Here is a 7,822-nt window from a genome sequence, read left to right on the forward strand (position 1 = left end):
TTGCAGTATCTCCATGAAACGGGCCTGCATGCTTATATTGAACTCCATTATGACGTTATGCCAAGTGGCAACCCAAGCGAAAAAAAAAAATGCAGTAATTCCTTAATATAACAAAATTGCACGCAAACACGGAGCATCTCTTAACACGTTGCTACATATTTGGACTTATATGCATGTTTTGCAACGTCGACTCTACAACTGCGCGCGACATTTCCTTTATTTTTTTCCTTTATTGTGTCAGTAGTGCAGTGGTATTTCCCATTTTTGTTTATTCCTTTCCAGAATGAGATTTCAGCTGTCGTGAATGGTATCGGGTAAGCAGGTAGCCCAGGAGGAGCGTAAAGCAGAAACAATGCTCCTTACGGTTCCCTCTTCTTCACTCATTCCCTCTCTGTATTTCCTATCTATAAAAAATCTCTCTCTCTCTCTCTCTCTTCATTGATTCACTACTCACTCATGGTTTGTGAAATTTCTTTGTTCACCGATATATGCGTCAAATTCCACTACTAGCATTAATATTTGTTATGGTGCAAAGTATTTCACAACGGATGGTTCCACTCACCTTAGCTCCGGAGTGATTAGCGGTGCAATGGTCGGACAGTCGAGACTCTTCACATACCTGTTAACGACACCTGGTTATTTATGGACGTTCATTGGATGGCTATGTCACCGCAGCACCAATGCTCAGACAAGATTTGCCGTGTGGCTTGACCTCACGGATGCGCACAATTAATTTTTCTAACCCAGCATGTCCCAACCAAGTTGTTATAACTCAGCAGCGACCCCACCATGTCGAAGAACGCTAATAATTGGCAGTAAATGCATACTGCGGCCGTCTTTGGGGAAAATAGCATCCAAGAAATGTGTGTACTCTCACTTTCAATGCGATTAGCATTCTTTGGAAGCTTCACCCAGTTTGAGGTATGTCTGTCTGTTGGTATGTAACCTCTTTCACGCCAACCTGGGTCACTGGTGAGTCCGCGGTTTAATGGGCACAGCGTCGGGCTGATGTGTTGAGGCAATCAGGTTCGAAACAAACCATCGGACATATTCTAATGCGATTAGCATTGTTTGGGAACTTCGTCCAGTTTGTGGTATGTCCATTTGTCTTCATCTAACGTCTTTCACGCCAACTTGGACCACTGCGAATGTTCCACTGGGCATCTGCCGCTCTTCAATGACAAAAAAAAAATCCTTTCAAATTTCTTTAGTGCCGGGCGGATTCGAACCCGCATCGTATATTCATACACGTGCCACGCGCGAACTTTGCGGCGCCACCGCCAGACGGCACAGTCGGTCCAGAGGGAAGCGTGAGAGAGGATCTCGGTTGCAGTACAGACCTCACAGATGACGCGTTTCTGCGCAGTACGGTGTGAATTGCTACATCGCTTCAATGCTAATCGCTTTAACGTCGACAGTTACCCTGAGATGTTTCCTGGGGTTTTTTTTTTTCGTCTTCTGCAAGACATGCGCAATTCTAGAGTGCCTCCCGTCATGAGACTTGCGAGAGGTAGGGAACCAAGGGAGCATTAGAAGAAATGTGTTTTCTGCTGAATTTAATCTCGAGAGCGGATGCCGCTAATCCAGCTCTTGTGTTCGTCGGTTTCGTACTCAGTAAATTGGAGTTCGGCTAAGTTGATCTTGTTTTTTTTTTCTCTCTCATAACCGAGTCTCAACCAGAGGCAGACCCAGGGTAGAATAAAAGGAAGGTGGGGGGGGGGGGGGGGGGGGCATGCTCTGTATCTTCCAGTAGCCGCAGCCGAAGAGACTGCTCAGGCGCAGCTTCGTACCGTATACCATAAGGGGACCATCTGGCGTTGTGCTATATACAGGGCGTTCCAGTGTACACTTTCAAAAATTCTTAAAGGTTGCCTGTGGCAGATAGCACAATTCTAGTTTATGAGCTGGTCTACTCGAAGAGGCGGACATTACTTGCACAAGAAATTGAAATGCATATTCAAATAATAACAAAAATTCACTAATTAAGTTTTTAACTAATTACCTGATGGCCCATAGTGCAATTTACAAATTGCAGCCGTGGAGTTCGCAATTAAGGCGGATCCACTTTGAACGAATTCTCGGGATGACACCAGTTTCGAGATATTAATTCCCGAACTTTGCGGAGAAATGCATTGGTGTTCCAGTTAGTTTCTTAACAAAACGTCGCTTTATGCATTGAAGCACGAAATTAACTGGAACGCCAATGCTTTTCTCCGCAAAGTTCGGTAATTAATATCTCGAAACTGGTGTGAGTGAGTGAGTGAAACAACTTTTATTACAGGTCCGGCGAGGACGCGAACTCGTCGCGCACCCGGCTAGTCCCACGTCGGGACCGGCAGGTCTAGCCCACCAGCCCGGTCGCGGGCACACCGGACAGCCAGGATTTGCTTGTCTAGAGCGGGGCTACGCAGAAGCGAGTCCCACTCATCCTTGCTGAACTTGGGGTATCTCGACCCGCACTCCCAGAGCATGTGGGCTAGAGTGGAGGTCTGCCCGCAGGACGGGCAGGCGTCGTCGCGATATACGTCAGGGTAAACTTCGTGCAGAACGGCCAGACACGGATATGTGCCGGTCTGTAAAAGTCTAAGCGAAACAGCTTGCGCCCTATTCAATTTGGGGTGAGGGGGTGGAAAGACCCTTCTGGACATGTAGAAAAATTTTGTCACCTCGTTGTGAGTAGCGGGAGCATCCCTGTGGCCGTAGGGGGGAGGGGTGTCGGCTCTCCTTACAGAGGAAGCGCGGTCGGTGAGGTCGCGCGCAGCCTCGTGAGCAGACTCATTGAGGTTCGGGGGAGCACCCTCGACCGACCCTACGTGAGCGGGAAACCAGTGAATCGAATGATGCGTGAGAGCATCCGGATTGGAGACGCTAAGAAGACGAGCAGCCTGCTCGGCGATGCGACCCTTCTGAAAAGCCCTAACTGCCGTTTTGGAATCGCTGTAGATCTCAGACCCACGACCGTCTAGCAGGGCGAGGGCGATGGCGGCTCGAAACTGGTGTCACCCTGAGAATTAATTCCAAGTGAATCCGCCTTGCGAACTCCACGGCTACAATTTGTAAATTGCAATATGGGCCATCAGGTAATTAGTTGAAAACTTAATTAGTGAATTTTTGTTAATTAGTTTATTATGCATTTCAATTTTTTGTGCAAGTAATGTCCACCTCTTTGAGTAGACCAACTTATGAACTAGAATTGGGCTATCTGCCACAGGCAATCTGAAATAAATTTTGAAAGTGTTCGCTGAAACACCCTGTATGTAAAACGATTGTCGCTTCTGCTGTGTTGTAACACTGTTCTGCTTTTTATGAGCGAGCTGGCGATAGGCGGGCACCACTTCTTGCGTAAGTTTCCACAGTATAATAGACCTAGAAACGTTCATTAGCCTGAGCACGAGGTCGCGAGTTCGAATCCCGGCCACGGCGGCCGCATTTCGATGGGGGCGAAATGCGAAAACACCTGTGTACTTAGATTTGGGTGCACGTTAAAGAACCCCAGGTGGTCAGAATTTCCCGAGTCCCCAACTACGGCGTGCCTCATAATCAGATAGTGGTTTTGGCACGTACAATACCAGGAATCTGGGACATCACCGAACAGCGCCTCTAGCGGCCGCCTCTGAAAACATGCGCATTTTCTATGGGAGAGCATCGTTTTTCCCAAATAACTAATCATAGCAGCCATCTTTCAAAACATTACCGTGGAAATGGGCTCTAGGAGCTTAGCCCGACATCTCATGCAAGCGGTACCATTACTTACGGCAGAAAACCCGTTCCAAATTGCGGGCGAAGTTCGAAGTATGGGAGTCTATGGAAAAGGCCATATTTTGGAGGCTTTTTTGGCCAGTAAAAAGCAGTTTGCGATGAGCCTATTGCATCGATCGACGTATTACCGGGAATTTATCAACTTCAATGACTCAGCTTTCAGCTAGTTACAGCAGCAGTTCTTGAAATGGCAAAAAAGTCGTTCCAAAATCGCAGTTTCATAACAAGGTCGCAGAATTTAATGTGGTACGTATATAAACCTAGTTTTTGCATCCAGCAGCACTCAAACCGATAGCCGAGCGTTCTGCGCGACCACCGATTCGGATCACTGATACCACGATTGTCAGTTCGCAGGTTCGAAGCCAGCGGCGCCGCTATTTTTTTTATCACTTTGTCGCTGCTTAGTTTGGTGGTTTCCCGCCTGATGGCACATTCCGAAACGCAGGTCATTTAGTTACGGTTCTTGTTTCGGTTCTTTCTACTGTACCAACGTCTTCCTAAAAAAACAGCTGGCTGGTTTCGTGAACATGCGAACGCGCGTCCAAACTTATTTTGCACTTTAGGTGTAATGTATTTTAGACAATAAACCCAGGTTACGTGTTTTGAAAGTTCATTTCTTTCTTAAGGCAAACATTTATGAAGACATTACTAAGAAATATTTTGCCTCTTCAGCTATGTCATGGAAAGGCGTGTTTGTGCGACTTTTGTTCAGCTTGCAACGTACCAAAAAATAAATAGCGTCCCGTGTGTGCAATTAAAAGACACAGAAGTAGAAAACTTGGCTGCAGCCCCAGACGTAGTATTCTTGCAAAGGAATACAGAAGCTATTTGACTGAGTATATTTGCATTATATCAAAGGAGAATTTTTGCGTACCGGATCTTCGGTGCAAATGAAGGCTGTCCGAATTATTTCACAAGGTTTTTTGCTGAGTACAAACCAATACCTCGAAACATAAACATTCTACCCTCAATATGCAGCGCACGTGTCTTATCATTTGAACCATTCCCATATACCTTCACAAAATTCCAGAAATACTAAAGGTCTTCATATCCTTTTACCCTTTTACCACAACTTACGCAGAGGAGTATTGGAAATTACGCGAAAGGACTCCGGGACGTGTTAATGTAGCCTGTCCTGTAGAAATAGAGAAGGACTCTAATCACAGACCACATCCCTTTTGAGTTATGCCGACAAAGTTGTGCAAGAAGACATTGTTTTTGGCTACAATTACCGAAGTTGCCATAGCATTCTGCGGCTCTGTTCCTGACTAACTCTATTGCTGAATCAGGTCACAGCACCATAATATAATTACTGGTGTAATTATTTAGTAATTCTGTGAGAATATTCTCCTACCCTAAATTTAACATGTTTGAACAATTGAAGAAACATGAGAAAGGACTGGGAGGGTTTGCAGAAATGTTCCGTTATTAGAATCGTTTATGACTCACATCGGTACGGTCGTTTTGTCATGATCACGCCAGCGCCCACTGAGCATCATTTATCATTTTGTCTACTGCGTATAAATAAAATACAGAAGTGTCGTTCCCTGTGTGTGAGTAGCGTACAATGGCAGCTGAACCTTACATATGGCCCCACTAAGTCAAACCTTCCCTTTTCTGCCATGGTGCCACAGGACATGTCAATTTCACACTTGAATTTCGCCCTTTTAGTTTCCTAGAAAGCATAGGAAGGTACACAAGACGAACAGGCGAAGTTTTGAAGTAGTCCAGAGATTTGAGTAAAATTTCATAGGCAATATGTGTTAATCCTTTATTTGTTTACATATTTATTACTCCTCATTGGTGATAATAATGACGTACTACGTAACAGTTCAGTTCTTCTACTTACTAAGTCATGTCTGAGATGGCTGTCTTGAAAATTAACCAGGTGTACGCACTGCATGACGTTGGCTGGAAGGCCATTCATTAAAAAAATTCTGTGCAGAATAAAGAAAATGCAGGTGTTCAATCACACAGTCGCCATCAAAAGTTTACGCGGCCGAGGTTCTGCGAATAAGTTCATTTTCAACGCAGCTACGCCCGCAGCCAGTAAAACTATGCAAAACGTTTGTTTTGTTTACTGTAGACCAGTATACGCTGTAAATCCTAATACCACGATGCGTGCCTAAGGCGTAGAAATATAAATATTTTTTTCACCTTCCGGGGTACGAAAGCTTTTGACGCTGACTATACGTTCTGAAGGCGAGGTTGCTTTTTAGCTTATTCGTGATGACAAGCGCCGAGCTCTTGGTGATGGGATATTGTGGGGGGAAAGATCGGCACAGCATGCGTTTTGTTTATTAACACTGATGATAGATGAATAGTCAGAGTAAGTTAATGTTACTGTCCAATTCTGGACAGACTCGAGTGTAATGCACACGTTCTAGATCACTGTAGGTTCCATACTAATTCCATACTACGCATTCCTATTCGAATTTTGCCTGCCTTAAGCCTACCGAGTCTTAAGTAATCAAAATAGGTAGGCAATTGCTTCTTGGGATGTAGCCGAGGCCATGGTAGATGTGATTAGTAATGCCAAATATGTGAGTAGGCTGACTGGGATTATTACATGAAGTGCGCCAACGTACCTACGTAATGTCATGGTAGAAATTACAGAGCCCTTTATTGTATATATATTGAAATCATTGGAGAGTGTCTCTGCTAAAAAGTTATAGGTTTAATAATATGAGGACTGATTAGCCTTCTGTTAGGAAAAATACCATGTACGACCTTTATGTTTTAAAATCTGCCCCGATGACGTAAGTTACGTTGCGGAAAAAAATAAATACCCTTTCTAAAGAATGAACCATAACAGCTTCCCGACAAAGCGCAGTACGTTGCCGCAAGTCGTCATTTGTGATGACGATAAGATCGACAGCCCGTCGTTAAAAATGATTCGTCACTCCCCGGTTTTTCTTTTTTGCTCAAGGACGCGACTAACCCGTAGAAAGGTAATCCCTCCCTTCGCGCTTGTCCGGAACCTTGCTGGTTCCGGACAGGCGCGTTGTTTGTGTATATTTCAGGCACTTGGCATCGAAATACTTAAACCTTTAAACAGCAAAAGGCTGTCACAGTCACTTCGAAAGCTGCACGGAAAGCTCGGACAATCAGTCCACTTTCACCATACGCACTCTCAACCAAGACATATTTGCGAGAGAGGAGCTCCTATATTATCCATAGCGAGAAATGTATCCACATATTACACCTCATTATCCCGATGTATTTATGAGCCGCACTCTGCGGCCTGTATTCCGTATTATGACAAAAAATATAGTTTCTGCAGTGTCAATAGCCTAAACATAAAACAGGAATTGAAGTCATCACATCAACTATCATATATCATAAATTGAAAGAAATAAACTGAAACTGTACTTCATAATACTCGCAATGCAAACTTTGACGCATGTGATTCATTTCAATTTACTATCTGTTCCAGGGTAGAAATATGCTGTTCAGTTGGTAAACACAGATTATTTTGCAAAATTTGCTAAGAATTTTTGCCTCCAACATATGTTCCTATTGGTCATGCGCATTTCTCTATATCAAATATATGGTCGAAATATCACAAAGTCGAATTGTGAATCATTTAAAAGTTAAACTGGCTTCTCCACATAGGGAAATGCCGTAGGAATTTGAGAATGTAATAATAGACAATAATTTGGTTGCATAATCTTCCTGGCTATAGGCATGTAATGAAAAGCTCAAATGCATTACACGGCTTTGTCATTTCGCAGCAATTTCATCCACTGCATTTATAAGCAATGTACGTTTTTTTATCTTAGCGCGTGAGTCTAAAAACACATAGCAACTTAATTACCAAAGCGATATAAGTTTCAAGGAGCTCGTTAATTAAGTTGTAATTTGAGCAAATAAGACGAGAGACTTTCATGCACAGACAACATAAGCGGCTAAGAGGAACAACTGACTAGTTATTTCAGAAGAACAACTGAGTTACCTATGTAGTGTTAAACTATGTAGCTTTAAATAATGCACATATTTTATACATCGCCGGATAGGGGCCATTGGAGATCGCTGGGCGAGGCCTTCGTCCTGCCATGGTTGC

Source organism: Dermacentor silvarum, chromosome 2 (genome assembly GCF_013339745.2).
Source record: "Dermacentor silvarum isolate Dsil-2018 chromosome 2, BIME_Dsil_1.4, whole genome shotgun sequence".
Classification (NCBI taxonomy): domain Eukaryota; kingdom Metazoa; phylum Arthropoda; class Arachnida; order Ixodida; family Ixodidae; genus Dermacentor; species Dermacentor silvarum.